Source organism: Chrysemys picta, chromosome 21, assembly GCF_011386835.1.
Source record: "Chrysemys picta bellii isolate R12L10 chromosome 21, ASM1138683v2, whole genome shotgun sequence".
Taxonomy (NCBI): Eukaryota; Metazoa; Chordata; order Testudines; family Emydidae; genus Chrysemys; species Chrysemys picta.
Genome location: NC_088811.1, coordinates 10,126,791 through 10,146,574, shown reverse-complemented (window position 1 = coordinate 10,146,574; position 19,784 = coordinate 10,126,791). Strand labels below are relative to the sequence as shown.

The following is a 19,784-nucleotide window of genomic DNA, read 5'->3' as shown; positions in this document are numbered from 1 at the left end:
ACACTTTTATATTTATCTGATTTTGTAAGCAAGCAGTTTTTAAGTGAGGTGAAACTTGGGGTGCACAAGACAAATCAGACTCCTGAAAGGAGTACAGTAGTCTGGAAAGTTGAGAGCCACTGCTCTATTGTAATTTTAAGATGGTGTTTAAGAGTCTGGCAGTAGGTGGCGTATTACTACTTGACCATATTTGGGAAGAGCTAACTGATAAACCTAGATGCTGGTAATTGGTAAGCCGCCTTGTAGGTTAAGACTGTGCCTTGTTCATTTCTGCCATTCTAGCAGTTCTGAAATGCTGTGTGATTTATTTATTTCTATGCCAGGAACCTGCTTTAACAGTGTGAAAACTGTCTCAATCCCTATGGCCTCTGTTCTGTTTGTCCATGAATGTGTCTTGTTTTTAGGGTGACCAGATCACCCAAGTCAAATATCGGGACGCGGGTGGGGCGTGATGGGAGGGGGCAGGGCAAAAAACAAAAAAAAAACCTTCCTCCACAAGCGCTGGAGGGAGGCCCGGGAGACGTAGGGGAAGCGCGGGGCCAGGGTGAGTGAGAGTCCAGCCTGGCCCCGAGCAGGGAGAACTCAGTCAGGCGGTAGGGAGAGTAGGGGGGCGGCCCACGGGGCCAGGCGGCGGCTGTTCTCCCCCCCTGGGCAGCGGGACTTGGGAGCAGCCGCTGCTGCAGCTCCCACTGCTGCGGGGGGAGGAAGTGGTCAATGGCCAAGATTGGTGGCTGCAGCTCTGGCGCCCGGGCCCGAACCCCTCGAGCCTGGGCCTGCTGCGGGGACCAAGCAGCGCGCACGCTGCGCCCAGCCCCTGGCCAGTCGCGTCTGGGCTGCTGCCCATCTGGTGCAATCCCGCTGGCGGCCCCAGAGTGGGGGCAGCAGGCCCCAGCCCCCCCGTCCCGCTCGCTCAGGTCCCTCAGGGGAACGAACAGGCCTGGGCTGCCGATGCCTCTGCCCCGGGGCCGCCACGGGATTGCACCAGCTGGGCAGCAGCCCAGACGCAACTGGCCAGGGGCTGGGCTCAGCGTGCGCGCTGCTGGGTCCCCGCAGCAGGCCTGGGCTCGGGGGGTTCGGGCCCGGGCGCCAGAGCCACAGCCGCCGAGCTTGGCCATCGGCCGCTTCCTCCCCCCGCGGCAGTGGGAGCTGCAGCAGCGGCTGCTCCCGAGTCCTGCTGCCCGGGGGGGAAGAACAGCCTCCGCCTGGCCCCGCGGACCGCCCCCCTACTCTCCCTACTGCCCGACTGAGTCCTCCCTGCTCGGGGCCAGACCGGAGTCTCTCTCACCCCGGCCCCGCGCTTCCCCTGCGTCTCCGGGGCCTCCCTCCAGAGCTTGCGGAGGGAGGAGGAAGTGCGAGCCTGGGGAAGAGGCGGGGATTTGGGGAGGGAGCCAATGGGGGGAAGGAGGGGGCGGAGTCGGGGTGGGATGGGGGGCGCAAGCACTTCCGGGCTCCGGAGTATTTGCTTGTTTGTCCAGTGTCCCAACCGCACATCGGTCGGGACGCGGGACAAACAAGGAAATATCGGGACAATCCCGATAAAATCGGGACATCTGGTCACCCTACTTGCTTTTCTTGTAATTCCACGTAGTGGAATGTTTTCTTAAGTGGATGTTTGTTATTTGGTAATGTCCCTTTCAGTCGCATGTGAATTAGTTTGTGCTTTACTGTATCACAATCTGTAATCAGTTGCTTTCATCAGGGAAGATGTCTTTAGAACATACTAAAAAACAGGCCTTGTGTGTGATTTTTTTTTTTTAATAAAATGCTGGGTTTGTTTAAAAGATAGATATTTGTATGATCCACAGGATTTTCCCAGTGAGGTTATGAATTTTAAGAATGTGTGTGTAAGTTTAAAAATTGGAGAGGAGCATTTCTTCAACCGTTAATTCATTTTGAGTACAGTGCTGTGTTGGAAATAACTTGTCCAGATCTGATGGGGATTAAACACATACTAAATACCTTATGTGTAATGTTTCTTCCTACAGTTGACGGTTGTAATGTTTCCCTTCCCTTCCAACAAGAGACAACTAAACTGAGAATCAGGGACTCCTTTGGTGCCAGATTCTCATTTTGACATGCCATGAAGGGAAAAATTGCACATCCTTCCTAAAAACATTAGATTTATTTACACAGTTTGCTCCAACTGCATTACTCAAGAGATGGAGTGAAACCAAGTTAGTCCAGACCAATGTGATTTTACTTTGAAATTTCAGAGATAGTCATGCTATTTCTGACTCACAGAATATCCTAAAGGAATATGGCCAGGTAAATGGTCTTATTTTGTTTTTAACTCTTAACCTACTGTATAAAAATCTACTGAAAACATAAATACATATAGATGCATTCTGTCCTGTCACAGAAACAAAGTTAACCTTCTTATGGCAGCATTTCTGTACATTAAGCAATACAAACAAATCAAATCCCTTAATATTTGTGTCTCTAGTATCAACCACAGTTTATTAATTGGTACCTCTAGAGGTCCATGTAAATTATCAATTTATTGTGCATGTAATTTTGAAGGTGTGGAGTGTGTGTGTGGGGGGGTGTGTGTGTGTTTGGTGATTAAACTGATGACTGCTCCACTATTGTATAATAGGCCTGGTTATTCATATATCTATGAAGGAAATAAAGTATTTTTCCTGTATTTAGTTTTAAGACTCATGTGTATGCCTGAAGACCTAGCTATGTGGAAGAGACCCTAATTTTGTGTATGCGGTATTTGCTTTGACTTTAACAAACTAAGGTTCATGTTGCTCTCAGAGCTGTGTAGTTTTAAATTACTCTTGTTAGTGTTTTTTAAACTAGAAAGGAAGTCTTAGGTTAAAAGGTCTGGTTCCTAATCTGAATTTTTAGGATTGTCAACATAGTATCAGCCTGGAGGTAGATGATGCATGTCTAACATTTGGTTGCAATGATTAATATTATTATAGTGTCTCAAAAGACATCTATTAATCAGTGGAAGCATCTACAAATTGGGAAGTATCAATTCTTGACAAATAGTAATTGTTGCTATGAAGTTGAGGCTGGCCGTCTGTTGCCATGGTTTTTAGTTAGCTATTATAAATGGGTGGTGATGGTGGAGGAGGAACACCCAGCTTCCCCTGCCTCTCCTCTCCCTTAGATTCCTGTTAAAAATAAAAACTTAGATTAGTTCCATCTCTAGGTATCCTCTTTCCAGACTGAAAATCAGGGTGTTTTTTTTCCTTTGGTTTTATTTCTGAAGATCATGACTTCCATGTGTGTGCTGCACCTTCTTTACTGGCCAGTCCCCTTTGCACATGAATCCACAACTGAACTATAGTCATGTGGTTCCAGACTGTTAAAATATTTTCAGCATTATAGTACAGACTTCCTGCTTTTAAAGCTTATCTGACCCTCCTGAGGGAAAGATTAATATAGCTATGGTCACATCCTGTGGCTATTGTCATTTTTAAAAAGTCTATTGAATTTTCTGAAATCCTTGAATGTAAAAGTGATTGATGCACTAAAAATGTTGAGTGCTCTAGTCACATTTCTGATCTTTCCAATGCCTTCAATAAACCCAGCAAGTTTTTGTGCATATCTGTTTGTTTAGTATCTGCTGCGTTTGGTATGTCAGGAAAATCCCCCAGTAAAGGATCTGCCCTATTCTGGAGAGATTGTAAAGGAAGCATTTGGCAGTCATTTCCTTTAGCTTGTGAGAATGAGCATGCTTTACATTATAATAGTTTAAACATACCGCAGGCTGTTGATAGAGGTATCATATTTTCCATTTGCAAAGTTCCTTTATATTTAAAATCTTGAGGAGAGATCAGGGTAGCTTTCATTGTTTGTTTAAAATTGCATTGATAAAAAAAGTTGAAAGAAATGCATTAGCCTCACTCCTCCCCTTCCTGCTTCTATTTTAATCAGAATTTCATACTCCCAAATGTTTCCTTTTTACTTAAGAAAAAAAATCAACTAAAGCTAAGTTAGTGCTGACATTGCTCATCCTTTGATTAAAAGCCAATATATGCTATTTAGGGAAAACATTCCTTTACACTTTTTTCATTTTGTCTTGAAAACTGTCTGTCCAGCTGTCTTTCTTCTGGTTTTTAAAATGGCATCTTCTAAAATAAAAAGTACTTTTGTTCAAGAGAAGCTGTAGTTTAAAGCAGAAAGTTACTCAACAGGTTGGTGTCTTGCTTTATCTGTACCACAGATTCAGAAGCTCTTAGTTTTTGTTTACATGTTTTGCATTTACAGTGTGCCATTTCTTGCTTTGGAGTTTCCCAGGGCAGGCACTTTCAGAAAAAGACTGTTTAACTTCTGTATTTGCTGCTAAGTAGCAGGGGAAACAAACCAGAGGGAGAAATACTGTGTAAGTTAATTTCTTTGATTTGCAAACATGATCTTATTTGCTGAAATATCTATCTATCTAGCCTACTTTGTTTTGATTTCTTGCTGTGGAAGTTCCAGCTGGGGTTTCAAATTGTCTTTTCTCACCACTTGCTTTCTAGCAACTTGGTTAGATTCCCCCAACTAAATTTATTACATTTAGCAGATACCTAAGTACATAAGGGACCTCATCTTAAACATCCTGCCGAGTCCCTGAGTTCCTCAGCTCATTCATCCATATGACCCTCTTTGTCATTTTAGCCACAACTCTTCACTGAGTGAGAGATCTCTCTTCCTAACTGTTTTGTCCTTTCAAAGTGCCGTTGTCTTGGAACATATATCCAATCTGATCTCCAGTGAATTTTGCACTGTAAATGGAAAACTTATTTTAGAGTGTGCTCCCTCTTACTAGGACTTCAGGCACCTTGAAGGGTTTGTTTCGAGCTTTAGATCGCTGGCAGAGCTGCATACCTCAGAATATTACCATGGAGAGAGCACTGCGCTTTGGAGGGTCATGGCTTGACTCTTGACCATGTAGAGAACTTTGTAGAAGAAATAATATTCTAGGATGTATTGTAGATGCTTCAGGTGTCTCCCCCAGCCCCTTTTTAAAAAATTAAAATGGTTTATTAGAGAAAGACAGGGTTCTTAGTACCCTTGCACATCTCTCCAGGGTACATTGAAGAGAGCTGCTAGTCATATTTCATAGGAAAAAGCTCAGATGATGGGGAATAACTTTATCCCCAATACTCTGAACTGCTGTGTGGGTAGAACTGTTGAAATACTTCAATGTATTTGGTTTGTGAAACTGGCTCTAGGATCTGTCTAGACTAGAAGAAAAGGTATATTACAATATGTTGGCTATCATGCTGCAACTGACACATTTGAATCTGCTCTGTGGACATGTCATGCTGATGTGTGCAAACCTTGTTGAGTTAAAGCATAATAGGGAACCTAGGCTTTAACTGAAAAGTATAGTGTAGCTATGTTCTAGCTTCACACCATTTTAAATCTTAGTTTAGATGAGGCATGAGACTTGATGATAACTCATGTGGTAGCTTTGTTATGTTGACGTGTACTTCCTGGAGTCTCTTGGTATACTGTATACTGTAACAGTGGTTTTTGTTCATGGATGTGTGTACCTGAAAGCTGGTTACTCAGCATGCTAGTTAGCTATTTTTCTTTGGGTAAATAGCTGCTTATTTGGGCTATCTTTCTTTCAGATATGGGTTTTCAAAAAAAGGCAGTTGCAGCTGAGAGCATGTCTGTAAAGTTTAAGTCTTCAAACTCTTACAGTATAGCTATAAATCTCAGAAAGTAAAGATTAAAATCTTAAGTGATAGTGTTCTGGTCAACACTTCCATAACTTTGAAACTGGATTAGTTACCATACTTTAAGAGCATAGTGTATTTTGAATTCAGACAACTGCTTAGAATTGTGGGTGAGTGCTTTTAACAGTAGGTGTGGGAGTGTTCGGGGAAGGACCTCAAAAGGTGGACAAGATGGACAGACTGTTATCCCAGTAACCAAAAATTAGTATTTGATAAAGGCTGGACAACAATTACGGAAATTCTTTGTTTAATTCATTCTTGTATACCTTAACAGAAAGGTCTTTTGCTTCAAATTAAGTCTTAAAACTTGGTACAAGTTGAACCTCTCTAATCCGGCACTCCCTGGTCCGGCAACATCCATGGTCCAGCATAGGCACCGACTCCGTGGGTGCTCTGGGGCTGGAGCACCCCTGGGGAAAAATTAGTGGGTGTGGAGCATCCACCAGCGCCAAGCTCTCCCCTCAACTCCCTCCCCCTGCGCCTCTTGCGTGCTGGCGGCCCCGCGCTTACCAACTCCTCTTCCTCTCTCCCAGCACTTCCGGAGCGCCACAAACAGCTGATTCACAGTGTTCAAGCTCCGGGAGGGAGGGGGAGAACCTGGTGCCGGCATTGGAGCCCGTGGGTGGGGGGCCAGTGGCCAGGCCCCCGGGCAGCATCGGGGTCCCCAGGTGGGGGGGCCATGCAGGGCACAAAAGCCTGGGGGTGCTGTAGCACCCCTATTTCCCGTGCCTATGGAGATCCGCTGGCTCTCTGCATTGACCTCCTGTGGTTTGGCAACTTCTCTGGTTCGGCACTAGTCCTGAGGGTGCCAGACTAGGAGGTTCAACCTGTAGTATGTAAGATACCTTGTCAGTATGCATAAGCTCTCTGGTGAAAGAACTTTGTCGTCTTCTCCTTCCTATGGCAATAATAGGAGTAAGTAAAATAATCACTTATTTATATAGAAGGAGATTTCAAAGACACTCAGATGGAATTAATGTACCAGACTGCCCTTAGAGTTCTTTGTACGCAGTCTGTACATTAGTAATTGTTTCAATACTTCTCACAGGTCCTTAAGCCAAAGGTAATAGCACTTTGCCTGTTAGCTGACAGGTAAATACTGATACACGATCACTATTGCTATTGCAAAATGTTTTAAGTTGCATTTTTCCTCTCAGTCTTCCCGTTCTCTGAGTTAGGAGATGATGTAAAATCACGTTCTGAACACTGCACACAGACATGATTTTCAAACACTCCATACATTCCATATTCAAACAGCGGGTGACAGTTACGGCAAGATAAGTACTTAGAATGTTTAGGAACAGAAAGGTCTAATTGGCTGAAAATGAGGTTAGGATTCACTTGCGGTTCTGGGATTTCTACCTGTCTGGTAAGGCCTTCTTTCTCGGAGTATCAAAGTGGTGTCAAAGTTTAACGGTTACTTTCAGGGTTTTTGTACTGGGTGTGCAAAAGTATAAGTACAAAACGAGAGGTATTTTTTTCTCTATTCAAAAGCTGAAATTTTAAAAAAAGTCAGTTATTTTTAAACTGTAGGAATGCAAGATACTGAGTGGTTTAACAGGTGGTCTCTTCCCCACATAATTAAGAGTGCTTTTTAAAAAATGAAATTGTGGAGGCTCATAATCCATAATGAACACAGGTGCCATCTGGGAATTCTAAGGAGGTAGAAAAATGGCTTATCTAAAAATTGGCTGCTGTGCACTAAATTAAAAAAAAAAAAAAAAAGGTATTTTAGTGTCCTGGTTTAGGAACTGCCTCTGCTGTACAAGCAGTCCTATTAGAGATCTAGCCAAAACCCCCTTCCATCTTGTACCAGAGATGGGACTCTGATCATGTTTTAGCATCTCCCAAATTGTGCTATGGCCTAGGACAAGACCGCTGATGATACTGTTGAAACTAGGTTCCCCATAGGTATTATTTACAGTGTAAACAAGATCATAGCATATATGGATGCAGCATGCTGTGGCTAAGTCTACACTAGTGGATCGTGCTCTCACCCCGCCGCCCTCCCCTCACATACACACCTTGTCCTCTTCACCACCCCTGGCACAGCTCCACTGGCAGCATTACTAGTTTAGACAAGATTCTTGGTAACTTCCTGGCATTTCAGGTACTCTAAACTTGCTCAGAATATAGACAGCAATACTTAGCTCTTAACAAGACCTGTGAAACCATCTACCCTCAGCTCTCTTTATACTAAGATCCATTACTGACAACTGGTGAAGAAGGTAGGTCACTTTTGGCTCACAAAAACAGGATTGAAAAGTTTGCTTCCTACAGTAAACAGTGCCAGACTTTTCAACACCCATTGCAAAACGCATGCTGATGTAGTGAGGTGTCTAGTGCACTTTTTATGGTTTGGATCTGTTGGCACTAATAGCCAAGCCATTTCCATCTCTGGATGAGGTCACAAGTATGCAGTTAACTGCTGTAATAAGTATTTTTTTGTCTTGTAATATTTCAGCCTTAGGCTAGCTGTATATTGGGCTTATTTTTAACCATTTAGAATTCCAATTGTTGTTCTTACCATTGGGGATGTACCAAGTATTAGTAGGGGTGAGAATTTTGCCCCCTCCCCCCCCGGGGGAAATGACCTGCAACAATACTGGTGCAGTACCAGCAGTGGTGTGAACAATGGAAAAACCCTGGCAAGAGAGCCTGGTGTAGATAAAGTCCTGAAAAAGCTACGTTAGTTAAATCAATTTTCAAAAATAGGTTCAGCTTAACATGGACTTACTGTGTTATGCTTGTTGCCTATATGAGCCAGGCAAAAGAACGTTAAACCTTCTTTTAGAAGACAGTCAAGATCAAGTTATTCTTGAAAATGGGCTTAACACCCTTTGCTTGTTACAGTTCACACCAACCAGACAGTGTGTGGAACCTGTTTTTAAAAGCAAAAACTGGACTGTGTAGCTGTAGAGTGCTTTTAAATGTTATATGGCAAACCTTTTAGTTTTTATGTTTAAAAACGCATTATTAAAATTTTCTTATGTGCTCTATATGATCAAATCAAGTATTTTCATGATTAGATTGCCTGCCAAAGCATAAACAGCTTCTTTGGAGCAGTTTGCCTGGTGGGTGGGTGAAATATTTATGCATACCTGATGATGGCTAAATCTCTCAGAAGAAATTTTGAAAGCAGTTGTACTATAGATCTTGTGGCCTTGGGGTATATCTGTATTTCATGTTTTTCAAATTTTGTAAAGCTCTCACAAGAGGTTATGAATTATTTGTGTCCTATGAAGTGTGTCTAGAAAGCAGCACCTTTATAGCCCTTTAAAAATACACTTTATGTCACTCTGCCCTGTTAAGTGCTTGATCTTTCACAAGCTGAAGCACATAGGTGCCATATACAAGGTTAGTGTCCACAGAAACCAGCAAAAGTTGGGAAATTGGAAGGTAAGGCTGACTTTCCAGTTAATTCAAGCAGTGTGAGAGACACACACAGAAGACAACACTTATACAATAGCAGGAGTTAATGACAGGGTGTCAAAGCCTTATCTTTGAATTTCCTAGCTTTTGTTGGCTTGTGTCACAACCATAATGTTACTTAAACTAGGTATTCTATTTAATTATAATGCTTATAATAAAGTCAGATGTCAGCTCACTTGGCTGCATGCTTAGGCCTGTAGAATGCCGAGTGCTTTGCTTGTAACTGCATCCCTTGTCTCCTTTCATTATCTGTTAATGGTACTCAACATGACAGGGTTGTTTTGATAAATGGAGACTCCTGTGAAATCCGGGCTGGATTTTGTATGGATTGGAGTTGTCTTCCTTTTGCACAACACTGGGAAATTATGCAAACTGGACCAAAGACAGCAAATGGGAAATAATCTATTGTGTGAATCATAGAAACTACAGACTGAAAAGATCTATTCGGTCATCTAGTTCATCTTCTCCAGGCCAGTGCAGGATTATTGCCCACAGGATATTTTCTAGTGATTTTTGTCTAATGTAAGAGTATGATGTTTGAGGGGGAAAAAAACAAACAAACAGATTACAGCGAGCTGTTCTTGTGTATATTCTTTTAAAATCCCTGTTTCCCATTTGCAGATCTCCTGCCTTGAATTTTTACACTGTGTAGTTTGAAAAGCAATCTCTTGACTGGTTTAATATATTGTGCCCCTGCCAACTGAGAGAACTAGATTGAATAAAAGCCTTTTTTGGCCTTTATTAGAGAGTGGGTTTGGGGGAATATGAAGAAGAGAGACAGCACCTACTACAAAATAGTGTTTGGGTTGTTTAATTCTCAGATCAATTTTTCACAAATGAAACAGAATTGCCATGAAGGTAAGTGCTCTGATCACTGTACATGATCCTTCGCAAGCAGTTTTATATGTCCATCTGTAAAATGGAGATAATGCTTCCCTCACTCACAGGGATGTTATGAGCATTGGTCAGTTAGTTTGTGAAACCTGTTAATACTTGGAACACAGTTAACTCCTATCATCCAAAGATATCTGATGTACAAATGGAAATTACTAGACCCATTTTATAGATGGGGTAACTGAGGCACGGTGAGGTTAAGACTTGTTCCAAGATCCCACAGTAAATCAGTGGCTGAGTCAGGAATACAACCCAATTGTCCTATCTTGCTCTTCTCACTGGACCATTACTGTTTTGTTTGGCATCTTTCATGAAAACGGATTCCAAAATGCCTTAAAAATTTTCAAAGGTGCCTAAGTGATTGGAATTCATGCGCCTAAATCACATAGGTGCCTTTGAAAATCCAGCAAAATGGGACATATTTCATGTAAATGGAACTTAGCATTGGCTTACTGCAAGAAAACTCTTTTGGATGTCATTTGAAAGCAAACATTTTCTTAAGTGGGCACTGGAGAAATAAGCTACTTCCCATGGTTTGCCATGTATCCGGCCATACTTGATCAGAAAATTGAAGTGGGAATGAATGCAGTGTGGTTGCTTTGTACTTGCGGATTGATTTCAGCTCTGATGGGTGTGGAGTTATCACAAAGCCACTTGGTTATGAAGTTTATTTTCAAGCAGCACATTTCCCCCTAGGATGGGCTCCTGTTGAGAAGCTAATGTACAATGGATCTTGCAACAGAGCCAACCTTGCACTACACACCACCTTCAATTTGTATTGATCACAGCAGCCTTTCAGGGTGGCAAGGGTGTTGTACTTCATCAGCTATTTGTGCATTAGCTGTGTTGGTGGTTTAGGAAGCTATTTCCAGCAAGGACAGAATTTAAAATTATAAGGTTGTACATTTTTATTTTGAGAAAGACTTGGACCCTACCGTGATGAACACCATATAAATGCCTATGGAAAAAATACAAATCAGAACACAATGTACAATATCTGGGGGAAAAACAAGGCCGGGGACAATACTTGACATTCATGGGGACTTGATATAGAAAAAAGGAATCATGAACTTTGGTTTGACATCTTTTTTTTTTTTTTTATTGGTGTGTGGGGGTTGTAAAGCAGTACTGAGGTGTATGCGTCAGTCATTTAGTTAAAGATAAAATATCATTACTATATAGCTAAGCCCTTTATTTATTTGACAGAAAAGAAATTGTTTGTTGCCACCATTCATGGACTGCATAAACAACTTTTTTTTGGTAGTCGTACATTTTATTCTGAACTAGAGATCTAAAGGGCTGTGCTCCAAAATGAAGTTGGTCATTTTAGGCAGCTGCGAGATTTTATTATTATCGCATTAAGCGGGAGTGGGGGGTGATACTTGAAGCTGGCAGCTAAGTATCACGTTGTTTAAAGCTGCATGGTAGGAGTGTGTATTTATTTCTTCACTATTAGATTAATTTCAATCAAATCAAATTTAAAAGGTGCCTTGCTTAGCAGATGTAGCTTTAGTCTCTTATGAAAAAGGGGAGTGGGGGGTTGGAGAGGATTTTAACAAAATGGCTTACTGGTTGAATAAACTACAACAAAATCCTTGTATAGAAATGTCTCTAATGTGACACCAGAGAGGCGTCTCTCTCTTATCCATCATTGGAACAAATGCTCTGTGTGTGCTTCCCTCCACCCCTCTATTTTTTTTATCTGCATTTTTTCCCACCCCCCTGTGTTTTGATCTGCATTTGTAGATGTAAGGAGGTTTGTTTCATTAATATTCCTGGCTGCAGCTCTAGGATGTGAGCCGCTGATCACTCCCGGGGATGCTTTGCCTCTTTAATATCTTGCTTGCAGATGCATTTTCTAGCTGACCACGCTATTAAAGACCTGCCATCAATCACACAGCTCGGTTCCGGCTGGGCTGAGTGGGGAGGAGGGAAAGGATAGGCAAGAGCATCAGCCAGAAGGAGAGTGGAGGTGCGTGCGTGCGTATATGGCCAAAGATGTATGGAGAGCAGCACAAGTAGCATGGAGAACTGAGTCGTGTGTGTGGCAGGCGGAGAGTGTGGCCAGGAGGAGGACAGGCACCACCACCAAAGACAGAACAGAGAGCTGAGTCTGTGTATTGAAGTGTTAGGCATCAAGCATCAAACCCTGCCGGAGACTGGAATGTGTGTGTGTTCAGCCTGTTTCGTGGTGTAATTTGCACTGGAGGGATAAGCACCAGAGGCAGCCTGAACCTGCTCCCTGTGTGCCTGTGCATGGCCAGAGCTGCTGCCGCCGGACTCCGCTCCGGGTTTTCCTCTCCACCGCCTGTTGTCTTTTGGAGGCTGTGCTTCTGTCTCTTTTTTTCCTCCTCCTGGTGTCTGGGTAAAAGAAAAGAGACTGGGTCACAGAGGCATGTGGAAGTGTCTGCAGCCGAGCAGCTGAGGACTCGGAGCCTGCGAGAGGGGGAGCAGCAGTACAGTGTGCATGTGCTGAGGGGAGCCAACTGCAGCAAGCCAGGGGGCTTCTGGCTGGGCACCCAGGGCGGGCAGGCAGGCTCCAGCTCGGGCAATGCTGCTCTCTCCTCCGCCTGGCCCAGCGACTCTGCAGTAAAGAAGAGGGGGCCTCCTTTTGTTCACCAAGTGCATTTCTCCTCTTCCCCCCCCCCCCCCGCCTTCCTCCTTTCCCTCCCTATCCTTCCCCCTTTCCTACCTGCCTTCCTTCCCTCCCTCTTCTCCTCCATGGGCCTTGCATGCTCCTGCATGTTGTTGGACACCGCAGCGGCCCCCGTCCTGCAGGCTCCGGAGAAGAAACACAAAGTCCGCAGGGGTCAGGCTGTAGCCGCTGCTAGGATTGCAGACAAGTTGTGTTTGTCCGGCTCCTCCAGGAACTGCAAAGCTTAAAGCCCAAGGCTGGCTGGGTGAGTGTGCAGCGCAAAAGGGGGGGGGGGGGCGTGGGCTGTCGTATGTGGCTGCTGAGATGGACAGGAACCTTGCACCCTGTCCTGGTTGAAGTCCTTGGATGCTAGGGCTGCAGCTTTTGACTCCTGTAAGTGGGCTATAGTTGAAGGAAGTCAGATCTGCTGCAGGTCATGCTATGGGTGTGAGTCCAGAGAGTGGGTTTACACACTGGATTATTTACTGCTTAACTCTGTAACTATAGTTAACGGTACATGAAAGGCACTACACAAAATGAAGTTCTCTTCGGAGGAGAATGTTGAGATGGTCACCCTACTAGTCTTAAAATAGAATAATGATGATAATAAACCACTCTCACTGTACAACAGAGAACACCTGGATAGAGAAACTCTTGACTTTATTCATTTATTTTTGCCCTCCCGGATATTCCAGATTTTCAAGGAAAGTTGGATCAACGTGGTATGTGATGTGATAGCTTTTACTGGCCCAGAATTAGGGTGACCAGATGTCCCGATTTTATAGGGACAGTCCCGATTTTTGGGTCTTTTTCTTATATAGGCTCCTATTACTCCCCCACCCCCTCCCGATTTTTCACACTTGCTGTCTGGTCACCCTACCCAGAATGCAAGCTCAGAGTGTTTTAAGGCCACAGGTTTCTCTTTCTCAGGTGAATGTTTTGCTTTGTATGTTTTTAATCTAACAAAGTTAGCTAAACAGAGCAAACGTTTTGAGTCTAAACTATTATACGCAAGTGAGGTGAAGAATGAAGTTTCCTTGCTTGGTTGAAAATCCACTTCCATTCCACTTGCTAAGGTGCAGGAGTGTCTTGGAATGCCTTTTAAATTTTAATTGGTACAGTGGTTGGTGTAAGGTTCTTTTATAATGTTTGCTCAAACCCTGTTCTTAGATGAAGTGACAGGGAGACCTGCTTGACCACTTTCTGTTTCTTGAGAAAGAAACCAGCTCTACTTTGTTTTACAATCCGTTTTTAAGCCTTTCTTGAGTACATGTGGCATTACGCTGCATGGGGTATTGTGTGACTGGATGGCTTCCTTTCAGCCATATGGGGTTCTTTTTTAATTGTATGTGAATGAAAATGGCAGTTGACAAGGAGACTAATTTTTAATTTAAAATTAGTCAGATTTTTTAAGACTTCTAAAATATGTAAAAGTTGAGAACAGAAATGTGACCCTTAATTCGTGGAGTCTAAATTTAAATATTCTACATTCTAGCAAAGGATTCCTTCTGGGAACTCAAAATTAAAGTAAATACGATTTAAAACCCTACAGACAGGGCAGCGTTATTTCAATGTAAAGCCATTGATGTGTGGGCAATTAGTTCCAGACTTGCAGCGCAATCTGCATTTTTGTCAGATTTTTGTTCTTAAAGGCACATGTTTGAATAGCTATATTGCCTAGTAAAATAGCACAAGGCAGACATTTTAGATGCTTTACAGCAAGTTGAAGAATTGTGTGGGAGCAACATTTAAAAGCTTTTTTGTTTTTTTCCAACCCTGTAATTTAGTAGTGTTTAAACTATGTTATAAAGATCTCTGGGAGCAGTGAAAGGTGGTTTTGAGTCCAGCACACTCAAGTGCTTATTGTACTCTGGCAGGCTGGGTGTTTGGCAGCCAGGTTTTGAAATGTTATTTGATCTGGCTGCATGATAGAATTGACTAGGATTACACCATTTTTTTCCCCCTGTGGCTGTTGAAAGTGATGCATCAGCGAATGCTGTTCAATAGCATATTTTAAGACTTAAACTGCATGTATTCACTTTAAGCAGTTTCCAGTGAAAGGCAGTTTAGAATTTCTCTTGTCTTGTGGTTAGGATTTATGAATTGAGGCAAGGGCTGACGTAATCTATCCCACTTCCTTTGTGTGTTTTTTATAGTAGATAGTGTTTTTTTGTTTGACTTTAAATAGCTGTGACTGTTTCTCAAATACTTGCATATCTTCTTTATGCTGTTGGCTTTAGTAAAACTAGTCAACTTGTTCTTAAATTATCCATCTTTAAAGATATTGTTCTTTCAACTTTCACTGAAGTTCAGTAAATAGCTTGTATATTATGTGGACCAGTTTTTTATTTTAATTAATATAACTGTGTACAGCTGTTATGTCAGAATGCATTGACTTCCTTCTGCAGTGTAGAGTATCATACACTAGAGGTTGTAAAGAATTGCTTGGTGGATCCTCTAACCCTTCCTTGCTCATTTTTATTCATGTGATGGGACAAGACAGCCTTTTGTTTCATAGTATCAGTAGCTAATAGCTCATTTGTGAGAGACCTTTTGTTTTGGTTTGGGGTGGCGGGGGAGGAAAGAAAACAAGAAGCCAGGTATTAATAGACTTCTCATAAACCTGCCTGTTTTGGGGTCAAAGGGTTATGCTAGCTATTGTGTTGCTTAAGAGTATCAAGAAGGAACTATCTATTTTTGTAATGTCACAGAAGGTCAGTGGTTTTGTACTGTGGATGAATTACTGCTGAGGCAAATATTCTACACTGTTAAAGAATCCTTTAAAGCCATATCTGTATAAAGATGGAGAATGCACTACCCTTAAAGTGTAGAGGCTGTATGCAGTTTGGATTAAAAGGGCCAAGTCCTCAACTGGTGTAAATTGTCACAGCTCCATGAACCCAATAGGGTTACCTTAGTTTACATCAGCTGTGAATCTGACTCAGTAACTTAATTTCATTATGGATTATGTTCAGGATCTAAAGTGATTGTGTAGATTTAGGTGTAGCATGATCTTGTGTGTAGAAACACCGTCTCGGTCTACTGTTAAATTACTTGCTTGGGTTCTTTTAGTAAATTCTTAAATGGGGGCAATACAACAAGGATATGAGGTTTGTTAATCATGCTTTAAATATGTTGCCCCTCACAGACAATGCATTGCTTCTTCAGTGAACCCAGTGTGTTTTTTACTAAGGGCTTGTCTACACTTGAAATGCTACAGTGGCACAGCTGCAGTGCTGTGTAGATGTGAGCCGAGGGGTGAAAACATTATTACCTATGTCGATGGGAGGAGTTTTTCCGTTGATGTAGGTAATCCATCTCCCTTGAGAGTTGGTAGCTAAATCCACACAAGAATTCTTAAATCAATCAAATGCTGTCTACACCTGGAGTTAGGTCGGTTTAACTATGCCATTAGGGGTGTGGATTTTTCACAACCCTGAGTGATGTAGCTGGGTTGACCTAACTTTTTAGTATAGACCAGGCCTAAGCCATCTTTTTTTGGTCGGTCAGCGCACACATTAGTTCTTGTATTTGTCAGAATGTTCCTGGAACTGAGAGCAGTTTGTGGTGATAAGAGTATGTAGGCTGAATCGGAAGCAGGAAGAACAGCCAGTAAAAGCAAACGTGTGAAATCTGTTTATACATACATCTAATGTGGTGCCTTTATCTCAGACCCAATTAACTGATAGCAAATAGGGTGAAAATGCAGGTGGTAGAGCTGAATGTGTAGTGAGGCTATGGTCCATTAACATTTTGGAGAAATAATGAATGTTCATCAAAATACTAAGGGCTTTTACTCGTGTGTTGTTCCTAATTTCCCTCCTGTTCACACACACAATCTTCTCACCAACATTTGGTGCTGTAACCCATGTTCAGATGGCCTGTGCGACAGTGATGGTCCAGATACCTCAAGTGGAGGATAGAAGATTTAAACCCCCAAACAAGCAGTTAAAGCAACTGATTGTATACTGTATTACTGTACTATAAAAGTATATCAAGTCTTTTATGAAACCTTGTAATGTTCTGAACTTAGTTGCCATCATAAGATGTATATAGACTGTGGTTATGAATCTATATGTTTGTGTATGTAGAAAACTGTGTTCATAATCTCTACTACAACTACAACTCACAACAGGGCGTTGAGTAGTTAGCGAGAACAGGCAACTCCAGCCAGGTGTTCATGTGAAACCAGCTTCAAGTAATGATCCACCGTCCTGCCCAGGAAAATACAGTGATGGACCAATAGAGTTACTGGAAAGACATTGAGACATCCCTGGCTATCAAGTCAAGAGGGAATTTCCCCACTCTGAATAAACATGAGTCACCATGGACTGGGGGTGGGGTGGTGAGCCTTTTAAAAACAGGCTTGGGACTGATTTAAGCTTTTTTTTTTAAATCTAGACCTTGAGGGACAGCCTCAAAATTGGAGGCTGTCCGTGAAGGCTCAGTCCCCCTCCTGTAGCTCACGGGTATGCTGAGAAATTGACTTAAGGCAACAGATAACTTGCCTTAGAAAAGGGATTTTATCTAATAAGAGAGCATAAAACCTGAGGCTGCGTTTTTGGGTTTCTCTGTAACCTGTATATTTTTTTATTTCCTTTACTATTTTATTTTTGAATCTGATTTTTCTAGTAAAGAAACTTTTTTTATTTTATTTTTCCCACAAGCAGGTCTCTGGTGTGTAAACTATGGAGAGTGGGAGCCAAAGTAGGCTGATATCTCGGAAGTGGGTTTCACATCTTTGCAGGTGATGAACCAGAGGGAAACGGTCCAAGTCTCTGGTAATTAAGAACTCAGGGAGGACGTATTTGGAGAGGCTTGGGACTGGAAGGGCCGTTGGTGTCACCCTGCAAGGAGTAACTAGCGAGAGCCAGGGTGAGACCTGATGCTTGTAGGCTGGCTACTGGGGAATTGAACCATACATGCACAGCACAAAGGCCACTAAGGTTTACAGGGCAGGTGGTGACAGGATCCCTTACTGGTCTGGGTAGTCCCCAAAATGCCACAGTGGCGTAGTTGCTGCAGGAGTTGCACCCCAGTATCAGCAAACTGAGGTTCACACTCCAAATACTTGCTGAACAAACCCTAACAGATTCAAAAGTGACGGAGCAAAGTACAAGCTTACAATTTATTATTTTCTGTTTATTTCAGGTTAGGGAAAATACAAGAAGGAAGGAGGAAAATGAGCTGGTTAATCACTGGACAAAATGGATAAACATCAACTTGGGAGCTTGTATTTGCAATATTTCTCCAAGGGGAAATATTTGTATTCCCTAAAGGGAAATCAGTAGAGGATCTGAGAACTTTGCACATTGAGCCTTTTAAGCAGAAAGAGGAGGGTACAGGTGGAATTGTCCCAGTGTTGGGACACCAGCCAGGCCTTCATTCCCAGGAGGCAGCTGCTAAGTTAGAGCTGACCAAATTGCATTGCCACAGATGGCTCATCTGAGGCTATAGCAGTGGCTCTCAAACTTTTTTACTGGTAATCCCTTTCACATAGCAAGCCTCTGAGTGCAACCCCCCCCCCCTTACTAATTAAAAACCCTTTTAATATATTTAACACCATTATAAATGCTGGAGGCAAAACAGGGTTTAGAGTGGAGGTTGACAGCTTCCAACCCCCTATGTAATAACCTCGTGACCCCCTGAGGGGTCCTGATCCCCAGTTTGAGAACCCTTGGGCTAGAGACTAAATGCTGAATGAGGTTTTCAGTAGGCTCATAACCTGCCTATTCTGCAGCGAGGAGGCTGGCTAAATTCTTTGAGTGCTCATAGTTCACCAGTTCCCTCTGTGGGCCCGGAAGGACAGACAAGTTGTCCCACAAATCACTGGGAAAGAATCATAGCGTCTCAACTTCCTGCAGCAAAAGGACCTCGGAATATGCTCCCTAGAAGTCCCAATCTCATCGGTGAGTGCAGTACCAGGGATGACACAGTAACTCAGATATAGTTTTGTAGACCTCCAGTGAAGATGTACCCTTAAGACAATGAAGCAGGAAAATGGATAGTTGCACAGTAGTTATGAGAAGAATTAAAATGAGTGAAACTTGTCATATCTGGGACATAAAGCCCTATCTAGGGCCACTGTTATTTAATCTTCAACACTGATGTGTAAATATCCCGGGTAACCAGAGGTTGAACCTGGGTCAGTTCTTTTCACCAATATTCCATACAAGCAATAAAATGTATTGGTCTGTTTAAAAAATAAAATAATGTGGCCTGCATATTTGATGAAGTATTTGTCAAAAGCCTCCAGATACAGCTATGAACACTGTAAAAAGCATTATTTGCTCCTGACCTATCGAGTTATCTACTAACTTTAAAATGGGCGATAGAGGCGGCAGTGTTCTAAGTCCATAACTTGTTTTGAGCCCTGACAAGTTTTTAAAGAATAGTCCCTTACATGGTAAACTGCTCTTCAATAAATACTCGTTCAAAAGAATCTCTGATAGCTTAGTATAACAGTATGTATTCAAGATATTTAAGGTGCCCTTGTGTTGTGAAGTTATCCATTCTCAGTAAGAACTTTGCTTATATTTCCTAAACCCTGAATGGCTACATTCTTGTTTAGAAAGCCTACATTCCAACCCCTCCCTATTAGAAAAAACACAACCATCTTTCTCAAGTGAATTTATCCTTTTTTAAAAATCGCCAGCTCTTCAACAGGTTTTCTTCCTGCTTCTGAAACACCATATATTGCTTGTTTGAAAGTCTTTCTAGGAATATACATATTCAAAATTCCATATAAAGTGTGTGTGTGTCTATATGTGTGTGTGTAATATATTTTTGCTATAGTGTCTGATCTGGAGTCTCACTAAGGTTACAACCATGCCACAGTGGAATAACCATGTTTTAAGGTTCTAATATGGTTCCCTGGCCAGCATGGATGAGGCTCCCCCCCCCCCCCCCCTTCCTCCTCAAGAACTCTGCAAGCCACACTAGCCTAATAGACAAACGTTCTAGTATTTCCTGAGCTTTATGAAACATGCAACACTGTTTTATAACATGGATCTTAAGGCAAATATTGGTGCTAGTCAGGAAAACTGTGTTGGACTCATGATATACAAACGGTAGTGTGAACTGGATCTCATTTATCTCTGCCCTTTTATGTCTGTTTGAAAGTTTATCAGTGAATC

At 42.4% G+C, this 19,784-nt stretch overlaps 1 protein-coding gene and 1 long non-coding RNA gene across 11 annotated transcripts in view; one reads left to right on the top strand and one right to left on the bottom strand.

Moving 5' to 3' along the window:
• Nucleotides 1–11,015: 11,015 nt before the first annotated feature.
• On the bottom strand, nt 11,016–12,845 carry LOC135976946 (uncharacterized). The gene is made up of 2 exons (XR_010594218.1): nt 12,706–12,845; nt 11,016–12,374 (listed from the first exon to the last, which is right to left on the bottom strand). It is a non-coding gene; the product is annotated as an uncharacterized LOC135976946 (long non-coding RNA).
• The window catches only part of RERE (arginine-glutamic acid dipeptide repeats), a 314,825-nt gene continuing 307,813 nt past the window's right edge, over nt 12,773–19,784 (top strand). For 9 of the 10 annotated variants that reach the window (XR_010594217.1, XR_006175082.2, XM_065574910.1 and 6 more), the window contains exon 1: nt 12,773–12,913. The gene's annotated coding sequence lies outside the window, so the exon portion shown is untranslated. Of the gene's footprint in view, nt 12,914–17,799; nt 18,558–19,784 lie in introns of those variants that run through there. The other variant, XM_065574909.1, reaches the window with a different exon arrangement.